This window comes from Pteropus medius, unplaced genomic scaffold (assembly GCF_902729225.1).
Source record: "Pteropus medius unplaced genomic scaffold, Ma_sr-lr_union100, whole genome shotgun sequence".
NCBI lineage: Eukaryota > Metazoa > Chordata > Mammalia > Chiroptera > Pteropodidae > Pteropus > Pteropus medius.
Window position 1 is genome coordinate 8,602,114 of NW_024356249.1, and position 26,261 is coordinate 8,628,374.

The 26,261-nt window shown below is 42.7% G+C and overlaps 1 protein-coding gene and 1 long non-coding RNA gene across 2 annotated transcripts in view; one reads left to right on the top strand and one right to left on the bottom strand.

Moving 5' to 3' along the window:
- Nucleotides 1-8,631, bottom strand: part of MKLN1 (muskelin 1) — a 291,211-nt gene extending 282,580 nt beyond the window's left edge. Inside the window, exon 1 of the mRNA XM_039860791.1 lies at nucleotides 8,485-8,631. The gene's annotated coding sequence lies outside the window, so the exon portion shown is untranslated. The remainder of the gene's footprint in view (nucleotides 1-8,484) is intronic.
- A 4,137-nt stretch (nucleotides 8,632-12,768) lies between these two features.
- LOC120601130 (uncharacterized) overlaps nucleotides 12,769-26,261 on the top strand; it is a 184,452-nt gene continuing 170,959 nt past the window's right edge. Inside the window, exon 1 of the long non-coding RNA XR_005652364.1 lies at nucleotides 12,769-24,936. This is a non-coding gene — a long non-coding RNA (uncharacterized LOC120601130). The remainder of the gene's footprint in view (nucleotides 24,937-26,261) is intronic.

Sequence of the window (26,261 nt, forward strand, 5' to 3'; positions counted from 1 at the left end):
AAGAGGTGGGTATTATTATCCCCATTCTAAAAAGTGTAACTGAACTTTATATGGTTTATATAATCAGCCCAAGGTCATACATCTGGGACATAAAAGAGCTCAGATTTAAACTTAGTTTTGTCTAATTAACTATCTCTTGCTTAAATGACTACATTTCTACTGTGATACAGCCAAGCAATTTTCACTGACACTTATCAGCCACTAGATATTTTGCGTGTATGTGTATGTGTGTGTGTGTCTGTCTGTCTGTCTATCTGTCTGTCTGTCTATCTATCTATCTATCTATCTATCTATCTATCTATCTATCCATCCTCTTTTACCTCTAATTCCATAACACTCAGTACTGCACTATAAAAGAAGTAGATCATTAATAAGTACTTACCGAATGAATTAATGTAATTATAAAATGTGATCAGAACTATGTCCTCTCTTGGTTTGAGTATTTGTAAAGTCAGGTAGTAAGAATTCTTCAGTTTGCTCTATAAGAATACTACACTCATACAAGGAAGAGAAGGGGCAAAGTGTTAGATGAACTCTGAAATGAAGAGACATACTTTATTTCCAAATATGTCAGATGTAGGGAAATGTGTTTACATGTTCAAATAAATTTGAGAAGTTAAAATAAAGGGGTATATATGAACAGATTATTTTCTTCAGAAGTCCAAATCTAAAACTCTTTTTCATGACATGATCTTCATGTTTGTCTAAATCAGAGGTTGCCAAACTATCGTCCACTGACCAAGGCCAGCCCACCCCTTATTTTCGTATGGCCTATGGGCTAAGAATGGTTTTCACATTTTTAAGTAGCTGAAAAGATCAAAAGAAGAAGAATATTTCATGACATGTAAAAATTATATGAAATGTAAATCTCAGTATCCATAAATAAAGTTTAATTAAAACACAGCCATGCTCACTCATTTACTTATTGTCTTTGACTGCTTTCACACTGCAATGGCAGAGTTGAGTAGCTAGAACAGAGACTATAGCCCACAAAGTCTAAACTATTCTCCATTTGGCCCTTCACAGAAAAATTTTGCTAACCCCCGGTCTAACTAAATAATACAGGATGTGGTAACATTTTAAGTATTGTTTAAACTACATCTATTATTTTAGTTTCTAATTCAAGGACACTGTACCAAAAGGTCATGACATCTCTTTTGCTCTGTCGGTTTCTATATTCTCAGGACAAAGTCAAAACTTTTTCTCCTTTGGTATTCTCTATATGCTCTCCTAATAGCATTAGCACCTTTCTGCAGAAACGATAACGGACTGAGAAACTGGTGTTTTCTCTAAGAGGTGATACATCTCTTCCTGCCAAAAGTCATCACCCTCTTTGACAGGAAACTAGGGCTGGGGATCCTTATGAGTGGTTGCAGTGTATTACAGAACTGTGGTGGCACTGACATCGGTTCTCCAGACTCCCCAACTGATTCAGTGTGGTAGGATAGAGTCAGAAAGACGAGGAAAAGCAAATTGCTCTTTTTGTCATCACCCAGGACCTAAATAAAGACAAAAATGACTCAGAATGACCAGATACAGGTGACTATTATCAAAATGTTTTCGGGAGGCACTTAACATCTCAACGACATGGCACTGTGAGAGCTCAATCAATGTGTTAGCTCACGAGAAAACTTGAGGGAGCAGAACCTCTTTATTTTTCCTAAGATCAAGTTTGGTTTGCAGTGAAGTTCAAGGGACTCTGTCTTATTTATTTATTTTTTAAGAGGAAAAGATACATCGTCTTTTCTGCCTGTCTCTCTCTCTTTTTGTGTCTTTGTCTCGCTCTTCAATTTAATAAAAGTTTAGTGACCCTTTATTATGTGTGAAGTACAGGGCGATCCCTGAGGACACAAAAATAAATAAAATTCCCAACTCTCAAGGAACTTAGCATTTATAAGAGAAACAAGGTATAATGACCTTCTAGGACCTTTTGGCAGTATTTAACATGAATCGATCCTCTTGAACATATTTTTCTCTTGGTTTCTTTGGCCCCATAATTTCCTGATTTTATTTTTCTGGTTTCTGATTCTCGGTCTCCATTGCCAGCTTTTTTCTTTCTTATCCAATCACTAAATGATAAGAGTTTAGCCCTGAGCCTGCTTTTCTTTTGATTCTAACCTTCTTAAGCAATCTCTTCCAAATTTATAAGTCCAGGTCCAGCAGTTCTTCTGACTTCAGATCTCCCAGATCACAAGTCTGCAGTAGACATCACCACTTTGTTTTTAATCTTCCCCAGAATTCTGTTACTGACCCAGGATCCTCCATCTTGATGATTGACACCTATACTCTTGCATCTGATCTCGGAAGAACTCTCAAGTCAACCATGACACCACCTTCCTCTCCATAACCTACTGTTTTCATTCAATTGTCAAGTTCTTTAAAATAACTCTTGACTCTGATCATTTCTCTTCCTGTGCATGCCACCACTCTAGTCCAGGAAACAATCATTTCTGACATGAATCGCTGAAATATCAACTGGTCCCTCCACATCTGCACTTGCCTGCTCTATTTTATCTTCTCACAGATGTTTTTCTGTCAAAAAAAAAAAAAAAAAGAAGTAAATAGTCTTTAAAAGGAAACATAATGCTAGCAAAATACACATTGTTCTTCATCTTATTTTTTTTATGTAGCAATGTATCCTGAAGATCTTTTCACATCAGTACACTCAAAACTGACACAATTTTTCAACAGCTGTCTGCCTTTCACATCTATAATTGCACCATAATTTATTTAACCCCTTCTCTATCGATGGACACGCAGGTGGTTTTCAGTCTTCAACTAGCATAAATAATGCTTCAGCGAAGAACCTAGTAGAATCATCCTTCCATAGATGTGTGAGCATCTATTGTATAAAAGTAGAATTGCTAGGTGAAAGGCTTTGTACATTTAAACATTTGATAAGTACGGTCAGGTTGCCCTCCACAGAGGTTGTACCAACTTTCACTCCTACTGACAATGTTTGCCTTCTTCCCAGCCTGGCAAACAAAGTATGCTACTAAACTTTTTGATTTGTGTCGACCTGATATGTAAAACATACAACTCATTGCAGTTGTAATCCGCATATCTCTTGTTATGAGAAAGGGTGAGCATTTTTACATAGTCTAAAAATCCATTGTATTTCCTTAACTGCAATCTGTTTGTCATACCCTTTGCTCGATATTCCAGGGCTTTTGATGTTTTTTCTTATTGATTTGTAGGAGTGCTTTGATTTCTTCTTAAAGAATCTAATATCCAGGTTCTTTTAGGTATCTTGGTATTTTTTAAAAGTCATGATTTAGTTATTTTTTTCCTAATAATACGTAATCATCAAATGTTAACCCCATTGCAGGGGAGCCCACATGAAGAGCTTACATACAGAGATTATGAACTGATTTGCAGAAATCCTGACTTTCTGATAATAGCTCGACAAGACTGCCTTATATCTATAACTGTACTATTTCATTTAATTTTCCTAACAGCGCTGTGAGGCATGAGCATTATTGATCACAAAGTGAATCTCAGAGAATGCGAATGTTCAGCGTCACACAGCTAGTAAGTCTTCCACTTCTGGAATCTTAAAAGCCTAGTAATCCATCATCACTGGCCATTCCTCAACCACACCAGGCTCTGATCCGTGATGCCTCTAATTTCTAATAATCTATTGTTCCTCTCATTTTCCCCTCTATAAATGTTCAGTGAATATTTTTAAGTACCTACCATGTGCCAGGAATCCTCAGGTTTAAACTTTGGAGGGGTTCTCAACCATAAGCAATAAAAACAAATAGAGATAAAGTTTTTTTCTACTTTAAAATACATAGGATGGGTGGGAAGGTGAACAGAGAAGGATACGTTAATCAAGGTGTTTGGAAAGGGCCTCTTTGAGGAGTTGACATTTAAACAGAGATTGGAATGACCAAATGAGTATTGCACGAAAAGGAAATATCTCGAGTAAGTCTTTTAAAACGAGAGCAAGTCCAATGTGTTTGAGGAATAGAAAAAAGGCCAGTCTGATTGGAGTCGGGGGAGAGTGGTGGGAGACAAGATGGAAGAGGTGGTCTGGGATTCTACTTAGGGCTTTCTGGGCCAGCAAAGCGTCTGGACTTTATTCCAGGTGCAATCAGAAGACATGGGAGGATTCTAAGAAGGGAAGCGATCTGATCTGATTTTCGTTTCATGATTCGTGTCACTCTGGCTGTGGAGAACAGGAGGGAGACTGGAAGCAAGAAAACCAATTAGGAAGCTGTTACAGGAGCCCAGGAGATGGTGCTTGGATTAGGGTGGTAGCGGTGGAGACAGAAAGCGACACTGTGAAAATGTTTTGGAGATAGGGTTGACCAGAATTCCCTATGGACTGGATGTGAGAACGGAGGACAAGAGAAGAATCATGAATGTCTACGTGCTTTTGGCTTGAGCAACTAGTGGATGGTGATGCCATTTAATTAGAAGGAAAAGGCTGAAAGAATCAAGAACTTTTTACTACTGTGTTATTTCCTTTTTTCCCTTTGCAGCCTTAACAGGCCATGATTTTCCTCTCTTCCCAATACCCTTTTCCCCCTTTCCCTCTTGCCCTTTAGTCCTTATCCAAAAGAACTTCCTCTTCCTACCTCCTCTACCCCATCCGCTCCTCGATACACTGCAATCAGGTGACTCTCCACATCATGCCAATCAACTCCTTCCTGCCAAATGCAACAATGACCTTCTTGTTGCTAAGTCCAAGTACTTTCTCCAGCATTTAGTGCTGTTGACCATTCCTCCCTTGGCTTCTCTGAAACTGTGTGTTCCCGATCCCACTCCCTGTCTGGATGTTCTTCCTCTCTCTGTTTCCTCGCCTTTCACACATTGGCATCTTCATAAGGTTTCTGAGTAGGTCCCCTCCTCTTCGTACACTTTACTTTTTCTCTTGGAGATTTCACCTACTACTATAAATGATCACTTATGCTGATGATTCCAGAGTAGATCTCTCTCCTGAGTTCTAGACTCCTCTGTGTAGAAGGCTTCGCCTTGACATCCCACGGACACGTCAAACTCGACACGTTTCAAATGAATTACCTTCCCTCTTCAACTTATGTTTCCTCCGAAAGTCCCCATCTTGGCGAAGGGTACTCCATTTACCTAAGCGTGAATCTCCTCCTATTCCTTAATCCTGCAGATACAATCAGCATTAATATTCAGTTGGTTCTATATCTTTACTATTTCTTGAATTCTTCTCTCTCCCTTTTCCATTCTTGCTGCCTTAGTTTACACATCCATCATTTCTTTCCTGTAATGCTAACCTCCTAACTAGTCTCCCTGTTTATAGTGTCACTCACACTAATAAATTCTCCGAACTGGAGTCATCTCTCTAAAATGGACACGCTCCTTAAAATTCATCAGCGGTTCTCCATCAGCCTTAGGATAAATTGAGACTTCTTAGGAAGACATACAAGGCCTTTCACGATACAAGGCCTTGCTGATCTTTCTGGGTGTACCCTTCAGAACTTCTGCCAGACATTCACATAACTGATAATCTACTACTTTGCTGGGCACTGTCCATCATCTTCAACTCTCTGGACATACCTTTTTACCTCCAATACTTTACACATAGTACTTTCTTTGCTTGGGATACATCTCTCTTTAACTTGCCTACTTGTCTGGATTACTTCTCCTCATCCTTCAGAACTCCTCTCCCAATTCACCTTCTATGGTTAGGGACCCTGCCTATGCCCAGTCAGGGTTAGGTACCCATCTAATGAGCTCCTTCATTGATATTCACTCACTTTTGTGTGATCAGCTGTGTATTCATCTGCCTCCTCATTATACTATAAGGTCCTTCGGAGCAGACTGTCTTATTCATCTCTATATTCCCAGTGCCTAGCACAGTACCTGACAAAGAGCGGACACTCAGTAATGAATAAATAAAGTAGCAGAGTTGGGTTTCAAAGTCAAGTCTTTTCTCTCTGGCACAAATCTCACGTTTCTTCATGCTACTTCTTAATATCTTGAATCTGAAAATTTCCAAAATCTGTGCTAGATATATTTTTGCCTATCGCTAAGTAAAATACAGGCAAATAGATTACTAACTCCATGATGATTCAGTTGATTATTAAATTCTTACATGTAGCCCTTCCTCATCAGCTCATTGTTTTGCTCATCAAAGTACTTTGGGTTAACTAAATCTAAAATAACTGAAAGCCCTTTCTATACATTTTTATATCCTTTCTACCTCTTATCCTGTTGCTTCCGCAGCACCACCATGCAAGCAGAGAGTAAGAACATTGAGAGTAAGGTCAATTTTATTTGATTGCCTGGCAACTGATACTAAAAAATGATGTATCAACAGCAAATCATTTTCCATTATGATTTCTTCCAAGGTCCCTGTGGATAGTTATTAAAGTTTCAATGTCAAAATTTAACATTGCAAAATCCAGCTAAAATTGACATTTTTATGTAGTGAATTCAATATAATCACAGAACTTTGTAGATGGAAGGAACCCTAGACATATTTTAGTCCAGCACTTTTGTTAAGCTTACATGAGGAAACTGACAGGAAGAAGACCTGTAAAGGCTCGTCCAAGGTCATCCAGTCTGTAGAAGTGGGAGCAAATGTCCTAACTTTCAGTCAGCTGATCTTTCCTCCACACCATATACACCCTATTATTTTCCATTTAAACAAATTACGTCAGAACCTACCAAACTGTTTACATGGTGCTTATCTGTATGATATTGCCTTTGTGATATCCTCCTTATAAAGAGAAAGGAACTGGGGAAAAAAAAAAAAAAGCAAGGGACTTAGGGGGTTGGTAAAAGAGACTACTAGTACACAAAGTGATGGGCTCCTATTTGTAGTATAGCCTTGCAATCACACTCTGTTCCCTGAGTGCCCCAATGCTAACCCAAGCTTATTTGTGCTCCTGGGGCCTGGATTCCCTTCAATTCTATGCCTTATTTGGTCTAAATGATTTCTCCAGCTTCAGCGTGTGCTTTTTGAGCTTCGTTTTAGAAATATCCTTGAATCTACTCTCTACTTGAGTTTGTTTTAGTTCTAATGCTGAGGAATGAAGATTGTGGATATAAGAAAATAAAGATGATGGGTTTTTCTAGGTTTTACATTTCAAGAATGGTTTTCTCAAATGGTAACTGGCAGTCTGCTTTATTCCTCAAATGATGACTTTTCCATGGGAATTAGAATTTAACTGGGCTAATTTGTTTTCACGGAAAGCACAGACTTCTTTCCAAGAGGATCGGCTTAATAATGTTTTACCAGCTAGTGCGACGAGACCAAATATAAACCAGTTCTGAGAAACAGGAAGTGAACCTGACTGGTCTAGTCTGTGTGTCCCTGGCAGTGACGCAAATACAGAAATCAAATTAGGAAAACAAGATATGTGGGTGTGAGGCAATCGATAATAATCCAGGATGCTACAACACAAGCAAGAACACTTTTAACCAAATGCCATTCATTTTAATAACACCCTGAGAAGTTTGATTTCCACGTAACATGCTAGTGATTAGAGAGCAGGATGAGCCTGAGTTCCCTAGCAACAGCATGTGCTTTTGAGACAGTCATTAGCCTTTCAGCTAATCCCACCAACCCCTTCCTTCTAAACCTATGACTGACATAAAAAAAAAAAATAAAAAGATGATGTTTCAGAAAGTGCTTTGAAATTTCTAGGAGTGAAAGGGAAAGGAATAATAGTAATAAAAAGGTTGCCCTGAGAACTGCACTCAGGTAAAAAAAAGTAATGTTCTCATGTGCCCAGCCTGTCCTTACATTCATTGCTGTCAGTTGTGTTTCTGATTCCCCTATGGTAAAGGGTAGAGGAAGTGAAATCCTTCAGAGTTTAAGGCAGTCCCCTTATCCAACATGGGTCACGGTCTGAAAGTGGGGTGAATAGTGGGGTGGGCAGTTTGTGTAGGGTGGAGGCTGACAGAGGGGTAGGGTGGAAGGGAACATGTAAACAAATACATAGTTTTCTTTCTCCTTTAAACAGAATAAATCAACCTGGCTGAAGTAGCCTGGGGAAGGAAGGTGGTGAGGGGAATGAAGCTATTTTTCCTATTGATTGTTTAATTGCACCAGTGGCTGTTTGTCTGAGGCCACTGGCCAAGAGCATTATTTTCGTGGCTGAAGTGAGGTTGGGCAGGTTTCCATATCCTTCTCTAGTTTTAAACAAGACAACCCGTAAAGCGCAGTCAGGCTTTAGGACTATGGTGTATGTCGACTTTTGCTACTCGGCTGTTCCCTAAAGCGCCAGGGCTGATGGGATGATGGGTCTCACACCCTGAATCATTGCCTCTAGCTCTGTCCTGGGTGCGGGACGCACAACTCCTCTGCGTAGCCTGAGCCAACTGTGGGGCGTTATTGCTACGTTTGGCGGGTCATCCCTATTATGGCCTGGGTCCCTTTCAGCTGGACACTGAGCTCCCTCAGTTTGGCCGGAGTGACTCCTGGTTCTCCCCCACCTCCCCACCTAACCCCCCTGCGCGCTCCCTTCCCAAGGCGACCACCTGCGCCGCCCCACTTACCATCTGCCCCGCGGGGAGGGCCCCCCGGGGTAGCGGAGCCCTCCCTGCTCCCGGGCGGCTCTAGGAGAGCTCGGTGTTTGCCTCCAGCCCTTCGCTACCGGAGAGATCAGGTTCCTCCCCTCCTCCCCCTCCAGCTCTGGCCGCCGCCGCCGCCGCCTCCTTGCATGACACAGCAGAACCGCAGCTGCTGCAGCGAGTCCCAACCATCCGCCCAGGAAGCGCCGCAACCCGGGCTCGGGAGGGGCAGAGGGGGGCGAGGCGGGGGCCACCTCCGAAGGGGGGGCGGGTTTCTGCCCCCACTTTGCACCACACAGTCCTTTCCCAGCCTAGGGGCATGGGCACAAAATAAAGCTAAAGCCGACCAGGCCGAGCCATTGAGGAATGCTGGGGTTTGGCGTCAGAAGGGATGGGACCAGAGAGAAGGGTGTGAAGGAGACCCCAGTTGGGGCAGAACCTCGCAGGTAAAGAAGGGGAAGAAGAGACCGAGAAGTCAAGGGCCGGGCTGTGAAGGAGAATAAAGAGGTCAATGAGAGGTAAGGTAGAGTTGAGAGAAGGAGACCAAACTGGGAAGGGCAGGGGGAGCTCAGGGAAAAGACTGGAGTATTTGGGGAGGCCTGAGCTAAGTGTCCAGGCAGCCCTGGAGGCTGAACTGGGAGGCAAGGGCAGAAAAGGGGGCAGGGGCGGAAGAATTTCGCATTAGATAGGAAGGTAAGAATTGGGGGACATATAGCATTAGAAGGGATGTAGTGGAGCTCATTCATCATGGCTGATGAGGTAAACTGATGAGGTGGATGGAGATACACGTCAAGGCAAAGCCCACAGAAAGGATGATCTTCCACCCCACTCTTCAGTTGCCTGCGAAGTTTTTCATAATTCCACCAATCCAAACCGGGAGTTTTCCTTATAAATGGAAAAGCATGAACTAAAGCAAAAATAGCCGTTTAGCTTAGATTTACAGGATAAAATCTCCATGGTCCACACAAACTTTAAGGTAGACATTTGGGATTTAAATCATCTGCCCATAAAGGGGTTGTGATTCAATACCGAAGGCACTCTGATGTGACAGCGTCCACACATCACTGGACTTGAATCAAGTCTTCCAAAGTGTTTGTCAGATACTTCAGTTAAATTCTAGGAATGATGGCAAAAATTATCTGTTCAAAATAGCATTAAAAATGTATATGCTTTTCTCTCTGCGTATATATACGCATATATCTATACTTTCTAGTGTCTAGCATGTAAAGTATGATTCAGGGGAAAATGTGTTTTTCTGATTCTTTTCTTTCCCACCAACCACACTCTATGCATTTTACAGCAGACTGGCTACTTCTCACCATTTGAAGGAATGCGGTCAGAAAGTAATGCAAAAAGTGCCACTTTGGTTTTGTCTGTACCTTCCAGGTCATATCTTCGTACCTCACTTCCTGACACAAACAAGTTTCACTGTTGTCAGCAACAAAGCCCTAATATAGCTGCGGAAGAGACAAACTGCGTCGCGTTCTGCCTCCTGCAAGCATCATCCACAGTTACCGGAGGAATGTAATTCCAGAAAGCTTTAGAGCTGGTGGCAATGGTAATTATGCATCAAATGCCTGATTCTATTTCTGTTATTATTGTTTTGTCATTTCTGTTCTACCGAGAGCCGGCTGAACTCACAGAGGGACAAATCCGGTTTTTCTTTTTGACTTGGTAAAATGTAATCAGACCTGAGAGAGAACTCATTGCTCTTGGGGAAAATAAAGTAGGAGCCACGAAATGTCATTTTAACAGAGCGTGGGTTTTGTGACTGTAGGAAAGGATTTAAGGACGCTCCTTCTGTTCGGTTTCCTATGCAATGAGCAAGGGCTACACGCACGCACAGACGCCGCAGCTCCCGGATGCTGTGGCTCCCTTATCTGGGCTTCGGCAGCGCCAGGAGCCCCTCCGGGATGCTGTGAGGGGCTCTCGGTGGGTGGTGGTGCGAGCGCTGCGGCCGCCGCCGCCAGTCCTGCTGCTGTTGTTGCTGCTGCTGCTGCAGTCACGTGGGAGCCCCTTTAAGTTTCCATAGAGAGGCCTCTCCGGTGTCACATGATGGACATGATATAATGAAACAACATTGTGGAGAGGAAAGCATTAGGGGAGCCCACGGCTACGAAAACAAGTGAGTGAGAAGAGGTGGGAGGAAGAGAAACTACGCCACCTCCCCTGCAGCCGAGCCGCACGCAGCAGCAGCCGGCGAGGAGAAGGGGGTGACGGAGGGGGGGCGGTGTGCAGGGAGACCGGGTCCTCAGCCCCGGCTGGGAGACCCCGCCGCCAAGCGCGGAGAGAACAACTTTTAGCCGGCGACCTCGGCCACCACTGCACCTGTCTGCGGAGCCTCCATCGCTGCCCGTGATTATCAGAGGGAAATTCTAGGAGAATACGCTCTACAAATATACATGCGCATCATTTTCCCCCTCGCGTCTCGCTCTGGAGGAAGGCGAGAGAAAGGGATTGAAGCAGCCGCGTGTTTCAGCTCCAAGGTAAGTTCTGGAGGGTGGGGAAAGCCGGCCCTACCGGCAGGACTTTGGGATGGGGATTTTGTTCTCCGTTCAGACCTCCGGGGTGGGGGCGGGGGGCGCGGAAACGAGGTGTCCCCTCGCTGTTGGCGAAGATGAGTCCGATGGTCCAGCAGAAACATTTCCACTGTGGACTCTGTTATTTCCTCTTTTGCACGCACCGCGGTCCCACCCTCGGACTCCCCGGGGCCCGTCGCCTGCCCCTGGGAGGGGACCGCAGGTCACGGCCGGGGATGTTCGGCCACCGGGCGAGGGAAGGTAGGGGTCGTGGCGTTCCCCGGGAACGCCGGGGCGCTTTCGCCATGTTTGTGTTGCTAAGAGCACTTTTCCCCCCTTCGAGGTGGCTAGATGCCACATGGCTCCTCCGGAGCTGCTGCCGGGTTGAGAGTGTGTTTTTTTTCAATGTCCGCATTCCAGCTAATGTTGCGCAGATAAAATTCAAACTTGAGGTAAACAGAAGAGGAGGAGGAGGAGGGGAGGGAGGGGGGAGACTGTTTCCATTTCGAGATCCCACCTCTTCACTCCGCGGAGACCAACATCCCTAACCTAGACAGCACTCGCTCGTTTCTCCCACCTACCCTACCTTTGCTGTCGACCAGAAATAAGGTGGCGGGAAGGGCGGGGGCTGCTTGTGGAGGGCGCGGAGCCTGGGTTCTCAGAGGGAAAAACACCCCGGGCACTCGGGCCTCTGGCTATATCCTTCCTTTCGCCGGGAGGGTCGTAGGATGCCTTGGTTTGCTCAGGAGCTGGGGGCTGGGAGGGACAGCGCTCCGGGCCGAGGAGGGGGTGCCTGGCCCCTCTCACTCCTTACTTTAAGGTGCCAGACGGCATCGCTCCCACCCCGCCCAGGTGCGGGCTCCAGAAGGCGGGTCGGGTGGGTCTCCAGGTGTCCAGAGGGCAGGTGGCATAGCAGTTGTGCGGTGGGCATTTCTATTTGTAAGTTGCTTTGGGTGGGACACGTGGAGGGAGGGAAGTCTGAAGGCAAGTAGATGAGCAGAGCTGCGTCTTATTTGTTTTTTGGCGAATTACGAAGAAAATTCAAGACGTCCCCTCACCCATTTGGATATCTGATTGAGTCCGAAGCTACGCGGAAGGGTGAGTGGGGATGTTTAAGGGTGAGGGTGGAAAGCTAAGCTTCTGACAGCTTGTAGCAGCGTCCCCACCCCCACCCCCGGGCGGAAGAGGTGGGCTGGGTGGCCCGAGAGGGATGAAATCCCACCAGGTGGGAGCAGGCGCAGGGTCCGTAAGTGCGCGAGGGTCCGTGGCTGGGAGGCAGGGGCCACGTGAGGGGGGTCTGCGGAAGCGCCGGCGCCGAGGGGAGAGGGCGAAGTGCGTAGCAGAGTCGTGACGGGGGCTGACACGAAGCCGCGTGGGCGGTGGGCCGAGGGAGAGCGGAGGGAGACTCGCGCGGCCCCGACCCCAGAGCCGTGGCGACGGTTTCATTCCGAGCGGCGTCCCGGCTGCGGCGGGTGGGTGCGCGCTCCGGGACCTTCTCCTGGGAGACCGTTTCCGGGCGGGGTACCCGGCAAGGAGCGAGGGCTGTAAACAGGGTGGCGCCCTCTGCCCTCCCGCCCCCGGCCTGCCCGAGCGCGCGGCCTGCGGAGCCCGGGGCGGCGGAGGCGCGGCCTCGGTGCTGGGCAGTGGCGGCGGGGGCGCGCCCGGTCCCCGCTGCCCCCGCGCCCCGCCACCCCCCGCCGCCACCCGGCCGCCCCGCCTCCTCTGTTTTTGTTTTGATGGAGCCCGCGTGCAGCTGGCGCGTGTCGAGTCACGTGCCGTGGGCGGGAGGGGGGCTGGGGCGCGGTGACGCACGCGTCCCGAGGTCCCGGCTCCCGCGGCGGGCTGCCGAGGAAGGGGCGAGGGGGCGTGTTCCCCAGACAGATCCGGATCGTGTGCTGGGTCAGGGCCGCCTCTGGTGGGGTTCGTGGGAGTTGATCCTCGTTGAGTCGTATTCGGACGTGGCTGTAAATCCCACCGCACTTTGAGTTCGTGGTCACAGCATTTAGGCGAGCCTCGTCCCTCCAGCCTGGGGGACTGGCCTGCGCCGATCAAGTCAGAAATTGAACAGACTTTACCGGCGTGTGTATTTCTGGCCATGTGGAGACATAGATGTGTTTTCTAATCCTGGCTGCATGTTATAAGCAACTGGAGAGCTTTAGAAAGAACTCCAATGCCCTGCCCAATCCTGGACGCACTGAACCCAAATCCAGACGGGGCCCGGACGCGATGAATTTTTAAAAACCCTCACTAAGTGTTTTTGGTGCACAGTGAGGGTTGAGAACTTACAAAGGTAACCAGCTTGGTGGAACAGGCAGTAGTGAAACCGTCCATTTGGGGGGATGAAATAGTAAAAATAGCTAAAGTAGGTAACATACTGATCTGTCACTAGATGGGGGTCACTATGTGCTGGCATTGTGGCTACAGAGACATGGATATACGTATACGTACTTGGAACATTTTACAGTTGGGCTGTTGAAGCTCGGGAGGTTAACAGTTGATCAGTGACGATCCCCGACTAGTACCCCAGGAGAGTGACTCCAGAATTCATACTTTCAATCATTGCATATGCTGCATCAGAAATATACTTTTACTTTCAGGGCCACGTGTGTGTGTGTGAATAGGAAGAGTTATGTCATATTTGCCTGCGGGCCAGCAAGGTTATATAATACACGTATTTTTACATGGTAAGTTTTGCTTGTGTTAAAAGGAGGAGAATCACTTGGTGAATCCGTTAAGACCTATATAGGCTCTTAGCATTTTCAAGGAGTGTTTTGTGAAGAGAAGAGAGAGGGGACCCCAGTAGTTTAAAGAGAAGAGATTCTAGGCAAGTTTTGTTTGTTTTGAGACTTGAATGTATGTATAGAGTGAAGGGAAGAGTCCAGAAGATGCAAATATTTTCCAGGAATTTATATGCGTAGCCACAGACGTCCTTTACGTTGTGCGGGGTGATACATAACAGTTTTGGCTGTCACAGGCTGTATGTGGCCGAAGGTGCAAGGCAGTGTACAGAGTAGCTTAAATTCTGCCATGAAAATTTTGGAGGAAAATAACTTCTCTTGCCTGGGGTATAAAAGCGTCCCTTCTGCAAGCCCCCTTCTTGCTTTGATTTATTTCATTTGTCTCCCGGTCAGGTAAACTCTTAGTGGGAATCTTCAGATGTGAGGATAATCCGTTTGTTTTGAAAATGTGGTCATTGGTATATTCTGTAAGGGTATTCCAAATAAAACTCACAGGAAACAGATTTTTTTTCCCTGAAAACAAAAGGGTCCAATGAAAATGTGTTTGTATTATTAAATATGTATTGCTAAATGGTGGTGTGTCACAAAGAAACATCTTGGTATTCCTACTGATTGCTGTCTGATATTGTTAGTTATAAGGCAGATGTAGGCATATTACTTAGCAAGTTTTAGGGACTGGTTTTCATGTTGCTTGCAATTTTGGTGAGGAAGGTTTACAGACCTACGAAGGCAAGCCTGACAAATGTGAGTAGTGTCGTGTTGGTGTCTGGCGTGGACATAGCTCTCTAGCCCCATCTCCTTCCGTCTGTTCTCATTCCTAGCTCTGTTGACTACCAAAGACACTTTTCTCCAGCATCGCCAAACCGCTGGTGGTTCCTTTGCACAGCTCTGCCTACGTTGCCCCTTCTGTTTCTTGGGTACCTCCTTCGGGAAATTTCCCCTGGTTTCTCAGAAAACGTTTTAAAAATACTCTCTCCGTGTCACCTCTGTGTCTGTACGTACTTGTCTCACTTCATCTATCACAACATGTCACACTGTTTTTATTTACGGGTTGGATACCCCTACTAAATTGAGCTCATCAAAGTGTTTTAACTGTGCGTCACTGGCACACAGTAGGTACTTATGTTTATTACATGGGTCCGAATTGAATTCGATTGTATTCTTTGTGTTGCTGTTTGCCTGTGTCACCTATCTTCATTCTTAACTGTTCTCACCTCCTCTGCTGCTAGCTCCTAGGCTTAAAACGCATCCTCGCACAGAAAATACAAAATACTACCAACACATCTTGGAAAAGGAATAGGAAGTATGGGACAAAATGTATTATTTTTCACTTATTTTCCAATTTCATTCTCAGTTGGCCAATTGGCTAGCTGGAAAATTTTCCTGGTTACTGAAGTATACTGGGAGAGAAAACTCAACATTATCCCTTTTCAACTTTAGGAAGAAAGAAATGGCCAAACGTTATTGAAGGACATACTTTTACGTTCCATAGCCAAGTAAGGGTGCTTCATCACATTTCATTACACTGTGACTTTCAGATTTAGTATTGCCGGAGGTATTTGTAGAGCAGCACTGTCCTGTAGAGCTTTCTGGGATGAGAGAAAAATGATTATGATGATATGTTTTTAATGACTTAGAAGTGATAGTCACTAGCCACTTGAGGCTATTGAACACTTTAAGTGTGGCTAGTGTGACATAGGAACTGAATTTCTGCTTGATTTAAATATAAATCGTCCCAGGTGGCTAGGGAGTACTGTATCGGACAGTACAGTGATAGAGGATTTGTGAGCTTTTTATGTAGTTTATGTGCTCTTCCCTTTTTAGGAGCAGAGTGGAGTGATTCTGAGTAATTACGAATGTGAGTAATTATTTACAAATCAAATGGATTTGACCCCATCGTGTATAAACTAAGTGGGAGCCCCGTAAGGTAATCAATATTTCTCTAAGATGTATTGTGAAGAGCGGGCACTATACTTGTCTCAATGGTCATTGTATTCCTAGTGCCTGACACATAGTGAGTGCTCATAAGTGTTTGTTGAAGGAATGAATGTTCAAACAATTTAATCCCTCTCATTTAGGGTTATGTTGTATGTTGAAGGTATGTTGTGGAGCTGAAGAGGACAGTCAGTAGTGGTACCAGTAACTACACTGAGTTCTTCCAAGGAATGCATTCTCTCCAGAGGAATTATTAACTCAGTGACTGATTTCTTTCTTGTAAGATATGTAGCAAGAATTCTTACTCTTATTTGATGATGGATTGAAAAATAAAGTCACAAGCAGATTTGTTGCTCAGATCATACAGAGAGTAGGAAGTGTAAATCAAACAGTAGTTGTTTCTATTGCTTTGTGCACTTGTCCGTGATTGTTTCAGAAAAACGAAATCAGGCACTGAACTATGTTAGTTAGAAAACTTGGTTTGTAAAATCGAAGGTGATTATATATATTAATGGATTCTGAAAAGAGGACTGAAATATCTCTAGGATAGCGTGATATTGAGAAAACAGCTTGGGTTTGAGAAACAGGAATGGAAACATTTACTTCTTAAATCTCTACGTCTCAGTCTGTGGTAATCCTAACACCCAAACTGTAAACTTCTCAGCGAGGATATTTGAAACATAAATAGAAACACACGTTTAGTTGTGCAGATAACTACTACTAGACTGCATATTTACGTAAAAAGGTATGAGATACATCAAACATCTGTTTAAAATGAATGCTGTAAGGCCGAAAATTGTAGATTTCATTTAATGTGGTAGATGCTCTATTGGTGGGCTGATGACACAGCCCAATATGTGGTCCAGAACTTGTAGAAGATGATGCACAGTGTGCCCTCGGTGCTGTGCATCAGGCTTACGTACTGTGTGGCGTTATGTGTGGCTGGATTACAGGCCTGTCCTCGTTCCTAGGACACAGGCTAGCTTCTTATCATTCTACCACTCTGTGTTCCACAAATGAAAACCAGTTTAATACTAGAGTAAGTAAAACATACATGAAAATTAAGTCTCTTGTTTAAAAAAATTCACGATGCATCCAAGATAAAATATGAAGGTTGTTTTGTTTTGTTTTGTTTTGAAGGGGCATTACTTTCTCTTTTAGCAATTTCTGGCCTCTTTGTCCTTTATGATGGCTCTTCAAACACTTTTGGTGTGAACCTTTTTGGTGTGGGGTACGGGGGGAGCCCACAAACCAAAAACAAACTATCAGCCATGTGTCCCATACATATCTGCTGTTGCCCTCAAAACCAAACCAAACAGCCATAATGAGACAAAACCCACCACTGCTATCAGTAACAAAAGTCAACTTAACCAACCAAACAAATAATGCCTGTGAGGTTTGAATTGCTGCTCTGGTGGAGAGGTCAGTAATGTGAAGTCTCTTTTTAGGTTTTAAATGTAAATTACTCATGAAAATGTAAATTACTCAAAATTTATATCTGCCCACCTGTCTAACTCATATAGCAGTGCTATAAGAATTCATACTGCAGTAGAGCACAATGTATTTGGCCTAGATCTTATTGGGCTACTTGGATTCAAGTATATAGTTTAAGAATTATTTCAAAAGGTTATTAAAAACTGTCTCTACTGACATTGGTCACTAACGTGATATAAGAATTGAAGGAAGGTCCTGGCTTCGTATGCTTCTTGTCAGTGGCTTGGTTGGATTGAATCTGTGGTTCTCAGGCTTTCCTGTGTATCAGAATCACCAAGGGCTTGTTAAAACACAGATTTCTGGACCACACCCCAGAGTTTCTGACTTGGTAGAGTGGGCCTAATAATCTGCATTTCTTACAAGTTTCTAGGTGATGCTGATTTTGCTGGTCAGAGGGCTGCATTTTGAAATCTCTTCCAAAGTTCTACGATTCTATGCTATTCCCCCTCCTTTTCAAGAAGTAAAACGAAGCACCTGTCCTTTGATTTCTGTACTGTTACATCGTTTAAAGATTGCCGTATGGCAAACTGCGTTTTAAAAATTTGAAATGGGTTAATTAATTTTATTTGGAGAGTTTCTTGAAAATCCCATGTATTTTACAAAAACTTTGGATCTGTTAAAACTCAAATTAGGTATTCTTATCTAGTAGTAGAAGTCTCCAGTTAAAATACATTGGTATATTTCTGATGTTATTAAGTGATAAGACTATTTGCAGCTCCTTAAACCTAAATGTTATATCACATCTAACCAGTGCCTTTTAACATACAGCTGCAGGGTACAGTGAGGCACATTCCATAATGTGGGCTCACTAAATGAAATGGTTTTTAGGAGACATAGTTCTTTTCCTAGTTAAAACCCTGGGTTTGGGTTCATAGTAGACTCTGGTAGCATTACCTGGATGCCCTCTGAAGATACCTCACTGCTTCATAGAAGAGTCATGGTTGCAGGAAGGAGATGCCCATCACGAGGACGAAGAGTAAGTCAGGGCACGGCCATCCCCTATTTTGAGGACATTGGAGAACAGTGGAGGCTCTGCAGTTTCTAAAAGAAGGGGCCCTGGGGCTCGAATCTGGCGAAAAGGAGGTGGAGATACTAGGCGATGTCTTAAAGCCACACCGTTCTTATCCACAGTGTATGTTTGTGGGGGGAGGGGAGCATCTTTTTTTGGGGGGGCAGGTCATGGAAATGCTAAGGCACTGTAACAGCTGGTGCTCTGGAACCATTCCCGATTAAAGTAGACTCCCAAGTGCGATGCATTCAAGGTTTGAGGTGAGTTGAAGTGAGGGGTGACAGTACGTTCTAATGGGAGTGAATTTATTGGGGAAAAAGGAATAGTAAGATTTTTGGGGAAAAATATTTTTTATCTGAGAGAAAGGAAGTAATAAAAGAAATAGGTTAAAAGGTAAAGAATGGGAGGGTAAAAATGAAAAATTTTAAGTTTTTAAATGTTCTAAAACTTAATGTGTGTATGTTAAGACTAGACTGGTTAATAGCACGGGCTGCTTTGTTAGAAAATGAGTTCATGAGGTTTTTTACTGTTTCCGGTGAATACTTCAGAATATCACCAGACGCTATTATTTGACTTATATCAAATGCCTTTCCAAGTTATGCTGAGGATTCATGCAGTACTAACTTTTTTAGATTGCTTTATGATTATTAACTAGTTTTGGTCAAATTCCTGGAAGGCATATGCGATGCTTATTATTGGGTGTGTTTTACAGATTAGGAAACAATGTGTAGCACAGGCCACAAAGCTGGGCTGAGGCCAGGAGATCTCACTGCTTTCCACTATCTACTAGTTTCAGTTTTATCTTGAAATTCTCTCTTTTCTAACTGTTTTTATAAAATAGTTGAACCTAGAATCTTGAGTTGATTTAGCATCCATATAATTGATGTTGGACTGTATTTTATGGATACAGCCTTAGATTTTAAGCTACCGTTTATTTCTTTGAAAAGAACTACACGTCATTTGCTACTCAGATCTACAGTCATTTCTTTACTCGAACATCTGTGACATAATCTTCGTAACTCTGTCTGCGACACTGTTTTGAATTCTTCAGACTTGACAGTTTGAGGCTGGGGATAGCAGTCTATATGACAAGAGGGCAGAGGGATGGAAGCTTGCTGTCTGATTCCCCTCGCCCCATATTTCTTGGGGTTTGTCTCCCACCCCCAGAACCTTTTAAAAGCCTCCTATGCTTTGGAGCAGGGGTCCCCAACCCCCAGGCCATGGCCCAGTACCGGACCGCACAGCAGGAGATGAGCGGAGGGTGAGGGAGCAAAACTTCATCTGTGTTCGCAGCTGCTCCTGGTATCACGACCTCAGCTCCACCGCAGATCACCAGGCATTAGATTGTCATAGGAGCACAGGTCCCTGGTGTCAAAAAGGTTGGGGACCGTTACTTTTGAGAATTGACACTTCATATTTTTCTTGTGTGTAATCACACTAGCACTGGGCAACATCTGTCTTTGCCCTCCCATATCTGTTGAGGGTCCTTTCTTACAACTTCTGACTTTTCTCTTTGTCTCCCAGCCAGGCTTTTGGCTTCTCATGCTGACTTCTGATTGGCCAGACCTCTCTGTGGTTTTTCTTTACAGTCCTACCCCTACATTTTCCTCTTTTTCCTGTCCGACGTTCTCGTCTGTGCTGTGGCTGATCTTAGTTTGGTGGAAAGAGTATTGAGGTAGAGTCATGTTTACATTAATGATTAGTGAGTACCTGCCTCTTTGGATATTGTGCTTTACAGTCTTTCCCCTGGATTCTAGTTCCCACCAGCTACTGGACCTTGGGGGAGTGTCCCAGCCTGTGCCAGAGGCTGCTATAAAATGAAGGCTTCGTGGAGTAAGGTGTTTCTGGCCCTAAACGTGCTACGGCTGAGTTTATTCACATCGTGACACTTTAACTTTCTGAAAGACACTTGTTAAATAACGAGGCTGGTCTCAGTGAGGGGTAGGGGCTTGAATCCCAGGATCAGGAGATCGAGCACTCCTTACTTAGATTGAGGTGAGGCCGGCTGCTTTTTCCTTCAGGAGTTAGGGATGGTCAAGGGCACTCCTCTCCTTACTTGGGCTGTCTGCAGGAGAACACTTGACAGCTGAACCTGAGCGCTCCACTTTGGAAGGGTTGTTGACCCTCACATTTGGAAGATTCTGTTGCTTCTTATCCTGTCATCGATGGTATTTAGACAACAAGGGGGAGTTTCTGGGAAAGTGCTTAATACTTCTGCAAATTCTTAAACAGCTCAGAAAAAGTGCTACCTCAGATCTTTCTCTTGCAGAATTGTATGTGGCCTGTGACCTTGAGTGCTTGTTTTGTTTTGTTTTGTTTTTTTATTTCTAGGAGAATTTTTGTTGTACTGAAACTTTTTGTAATGTTCACAACTACACCAGGCTACTTATCTGTTCATTGTCAAGGTCACTGAAAATTGTTTTGCTTTCTGCTTTTATGTTGACGTAACGTGCATTCTTGCACATATTGTTCATTTTCTAAAAATCTATAATTACTTTCTGTTTCTTTATTTCCAGAGAGATTAAATAGTCCTTCATCTTTTCCTATTTTTTTGCTTTTAAAAATTGTATAATACTTACCTTTTATAGGCTCTATTCCAAAAGACTTTGTGATGACTCTTCAGTTTTTAGCGATTGTTGCGTGAAAATGCAGGTACTTGATAGCAAAAAGTGAAAAATATTTTTCAATAAAATGCCATTCATAGCCTTTCTGTGGATTTTATCTTTGAAATCTATGGTCTGTATTATGCTTTGCAGCTAGTTTGTAAAACGTTAACTCTGTTTTGTTTACGGGCTTTTCCCATTTTCATGGGAAAAGATATCAAAATCTTCCTTTCCCCCCACCTTTAAAGGATTTGAAATTAAGATTCTTTCTGCTACTAATTCAAGTCTTCTGAGAAGGCGCATAGACGTTTGCTCTTTGCCATAGATCTGTGTCTGTCAGCAGTTTGGAACAAGGACTTCATAGGCTTAATAAATCAACAAGCTATTTAGTCATTTCGTACCATGTGCAGAATATTTTTCAGTAACAAGATAATTTGAGATTCTAAAATATCCCAATAACAGATTTGCTTTAAAAAGATTTTTTAAATGATTGTCCATATGATGGTTGGAGAGCATTTGCTCTTGTGTGGGGAATGTGTTGGTGGTGTGATATCCTGGGCTCATTCTGTGTCCGATGGTTCCATCCCCTTGACTCAGGAAGGGGCCTGCATGTTGAAGCAGTGCACCCCCAGAGTCTGACTGGAAATGCCCCCTTCTGACTATTTTCTTGGTGGTTTTTGGAGAGCACTGAATTGTGATTGTACAGATATACTTATTACATACTAAAACATCTTTTTGGATCATTACGCTTTTGCGGAGTTAAGAGATCCGAGCTCTGGGAAGATTGATTACTTACCGGGAACGTATCAGATGCTGGACTTGCCAGGTAAACCGTCTAGTGTATTTCAGACTAAAGGTCTTCCTGCGTTACTTTTCCTGCACTGGAATCCTCCTCATCCTCCATGTGGAGTCTAGTAGCAGGCACAGGTAACCGTGTCCTTTCTGGGCAAACTTCCTGTCCAAAACTAAACAAAAGAAAACAAACTAAAGCCTTTAAAGGTGTCTGGAGTCTATTTGAAATGTTCGTGGGATGCTGGCACACTGTGGCCCTAGGCTACCGACAAGCCATTTTCGGCCTTTCCGCTCCTCCTCCTTTATTCTCTTTTCTTTCTGTGTTCTTTACTCTCATAATCCCCGCCCCCTTTTTTTTCTTCTGTGGTTCTTTTCTGTTTCTTTTGTTCTTCTTCCTTCCCCTTTTGGTTTTTTCTCCTTCCTGTCATGGATAGCCTTGTAACATCCTATAGTTACCACAGACATCTTTTTTTAGTCTGACTAATGGCAGACCAGAGCTAAAGACAAGTTTTATTCTGATATTTAAAGTTATGTGTAGCCTGTAAAATTCCACGCCGGTGCAAACTATTTCTAAAGAGTTCAATGTGTTTGTATGGCGTACTTCATGTTGAATGGAAAATAGGTGTGAAATGTAGAACTTCCCAAACTCTTTGGGATATTTGAATAGGCATTCAATTAGGTTTTGGATTGAAGTTTATATTTTGTGCTAAAGGACATTCTGCCAAAATTTAGGTAATAGTAATCGTGTAGTTGCTGAATTTCAGGATTCTTTCTACTTATGAAATTTTCGGTAAAGATGATATTTGGGTTAAAATAATGTCTTTAAATTGCTTAAACTGTAACAAAGCTTGATATAAAAAAATGACAGCATCAGATTTGTTTTGAATACCCAACTACTACTTATGCCACTATCAAAGGTCAGATTGTATTCTAGCTGTGAGACGATTCAGGGCTAGTTTAATTTAGTCTACATTTATAGATGAGGTCATTTACTTAATTTTACACATCTGGTCAGTGGCATAGTTGCCCACAATTAGGTCTTCCACTTCCCTATCCACTCGGCTTTTTTGGGAAAGAAAGTTAAATTTACGAAATTTAGAGGTCAAATGGGCAGAGAAGCCCGAGGAGAGTATGTGGGTTCTAAACCTGGCTTGACCTTATTAGCTGTGAGAGGTTGGACTCCGTGTTTAACCTCTTTGGGTCTCTGTTTTGGGAAGGTTGAACTTTAAGGTGCCTTTCCAATTCTGTGACTTGTATTCAGGAGAGAAAATTAAAATAGATTTAGATTCTTTCATTGTACATTTGTGCAGTTGCCATTTGTGTCCTATTTCAAATAGCTCTCGTTCCTATTTTTAATAGGTATCACTTGTATTTTTTGTTAGGGAATCAACTTTTCTCAAGTGTGATGTTGTTAGATGCAGGTTGTTGTCAACATGATGGTCGCCTCTGTATTCAAGTGTCTCTAGCATCATCCTGATGGACTGAACAACGCACATTCAGGGGCAGATCCCTCGTACTATGAAGGTATATTCCATAGACAGGTAATTGAGAGGTGTTTTTTTTCAAATTGTTTATAGTTTATTATAGTGTTGGAGAGTCATGTTACATGAATCAAATTTAAGAGAATTTGGCTATTCTAACTCCTACAGTTGTTTTATTTGGGATTATAGAACAGATTCTTCTGTTCGCAGTGGGATAATCTGTCATTGTATTGGAGAGGAGAATGGAAGGATAGGGAAGATGAGATGAGTGTAAAGCATTGGAGAAAAAGCTGAGAAGACCGGAGATGCTTTCCTAAGAAGACTGTAACAGTGAGCGTTGGGACCTTCCCATGTTTGGGAAAACCCATTCTTTTAATAAAATTTGTGAACACCTATTATGTGCATCATATTGAGCTGGGTGCTGTGGGAATTACAAAAGAAGTACTCATCATGCTCATCGGGAGCTCCTTCCTCTAGATGCCTTACTCTTTGCCTGGGTTTCCAGTGCATGGGCCACGAAATGATGAGATGCGGTTAATCTGACCCTGAAGATTGATCTAGACAAGGAGAGTGGAGGGAGGACTGAACCAGTAGGGGGAAGACCCCAAGGAGCCGTGAAATTTGAGCAGTTCGAAGGACCGATAGTTAAGAATAGCTAAAGGACTCGTTTTACTTTTCTTTGGGAGAGTTCAAGTGATATGGGTGGGCTAGGTTAGGACATGGGCTGGGAATTCAGAGATTAAATGAATTGAATAAAACTTAAATACATTGAAGAAAACATTGTAACAAATTAGTGGACTTTGTGGAAGCACTGGAGACCTTTTATCTCGTCTTTTTATTTGGAAAATTTAAAATTTTAGAAAAGTGATATTCTGAACACCTATATGCCCTTTTCTAGATTAAACAATTGTTAATAACTTTTTTGCTGCACTTGCCTGTACCACTTGCCTGTACATTCTGTGTATGTGTTTCGAATCAAATGTGGTAGGTATATTTGTGTTACTTTGTTAATCACTCGACTGTAAGTTGCAGAAACCATGACATTTCACCTCCAAATACCTGCTAAAGAGGACTTTCCTTAGTATAACCACGATTATAGTATAACAATACGATTATCATACCTAAGAAGTTTAGCATTAATATAATAACATGGTCTAATATATAGAAAATATTTACATTTGGAGGTAGAATGTGTATTTATTTTTCTTTTTTAAAATCAGGCAAACTTGTCTGGCACAATGTGTATTGAGTGTTTTGATGGGACAAGAGACCAGAGATGGAAACTGGTTTATACATATTTAAAAGTCATATATAGCCATAAAAATAGAAAGAGGGAGCTCATTATATTCTGATAGCTCTATTCTTGAAGGTAAAATCTTAAGAACAAGGCATAGAAAAGTATAAAAGAGTTTGTAAAGTTGTATGTATAGATATCTATAGATATATTTCTGGAAGCATGAAAATTAAACTATAACATTTCATGCCTTTAAGAGGAGGAAGTAGGTAGCTGGAGGACATGGTGACTTTTCCCTGAGTACCCTTTTTTACCTTTTGAATTTCGAATAAGCAAGCATAGACTTATGTTGATACTATTATTAGCTATGTAGCATGTAAGATAATACTTCTGTTTATGTCCTGAAGAAATTTGGAGATTAGGGCCTGAAGTGAAGAAGATGGAGGAAAATTTTTATTTTTCCAGTGTTGAAGGGAAATTTGCTGCTTGTGCCACTTAATGAAAAAGGTGTGTTCACAATGTAAGAAGGTTTTTTTTCAGGAGCTGCTGGTGTGGAGAGGAGGGACTTGAACGGAGGTCTGATATCCAGGAAGTCTGGGAATTTCACCCAGGAAAGCACAAAGAAAGATGGAGTAAGAGTTTGTATATTCTATCGTCCTCTTGGAGTAAAGATAATTTTTTCCTCCTCTAAGAATGAGAAAGAAGAAGAGAAGTTTGTAGTTTATTTCAGTAGAAGAATACAGAAAATGGCAAATGGGACTCAGAATTTATATTGCATATACATTCGTACTGCTTTTAATGATACAAGATCATAAGTATGTTTAATAAGCTACTAAGAAAAAACATTTTGGAATAATGTCTGTATTTTCTTAAAATACAGATTCTTGGGTTTTACTAAAGATGACATGAAACTTTTGTTGAGAAAATACTAGAAATCTGTTATTAGTAAATTATTTCCATCTGATAGCAATTTGATTATTTTGTATAATTACATGGTGAACTTGTGTGGTATTTATCCTTAAAAATTGCTGTTTTGCAGTGTTTTGAAATAAATTGCATGAAAGGTTAAAATTAATTTCCAAGTTAACTCAGCCTCTGTTTATTTTCTGTTTTTGTATAATGAACACAAAGTTATTGATTGGCACTTAGTGCCTTTTCTCTTGAAGACCAATGTTTATTAACCAGTGAGTGCTGAATTGCTCTCAGTGTCCATTACGCATCCTGGGGTCAGTGGAGACAGATGGTCTGTCCTTGATTGAGGCTTCTGGAAAGTTAACATTTCAGTAGTGATAGTTAAATTCGGGCTGGGAGGGAAGCCACTGGTTGCTCGGGCAGGCCTTTGAGAGGAGAGGAATTCAGCACCGTTCGATCAGGCATCTAGGGTGTGACTTGGCAGGTGAAAAATTTGATTTTGTCAATTCATTCAGAGTTGATGGGGACTGCGAGACTGAATGAAGCGAACCAAGCTAAGCAGGCTTACAGGAGATTGAATATCCCACCGTGCTAATTTACAGTGGCAGATGTACTATGGCCAGTTGTAGACTTGCTGAAAGGATAGAATATAGATAGTAACTTTACTTGGTGAACATACAAATAAGATGGGGAAGAACTGAGTCTTTTCAATGGACAGTTCCATCAAGACGTGCGAATTTGTAGGAGGACTTTTTTCGCTGTGGGACTATTCTGCCTAAAAACCTGGGGCCTAAAATCAGAGCATCTTTACTAGAGTGTGGTGCTGGGTAAACACAATGAATTCTTCTCCAGTTCCCTTTGTGATCAGTTATCAGAGGCCCCTTTACTCTATTCCAGATATGTTACAATACAATGCAGAAATAACATTAATAATAATAATGAGTGCTTACCATGCACTGGGCACTTTGCTAAGATGTTTTTTTTCTATTATCCTTTTAATCCACAATAACGCTAGGGAATAGATACTATTATTCCCAGTTTATAG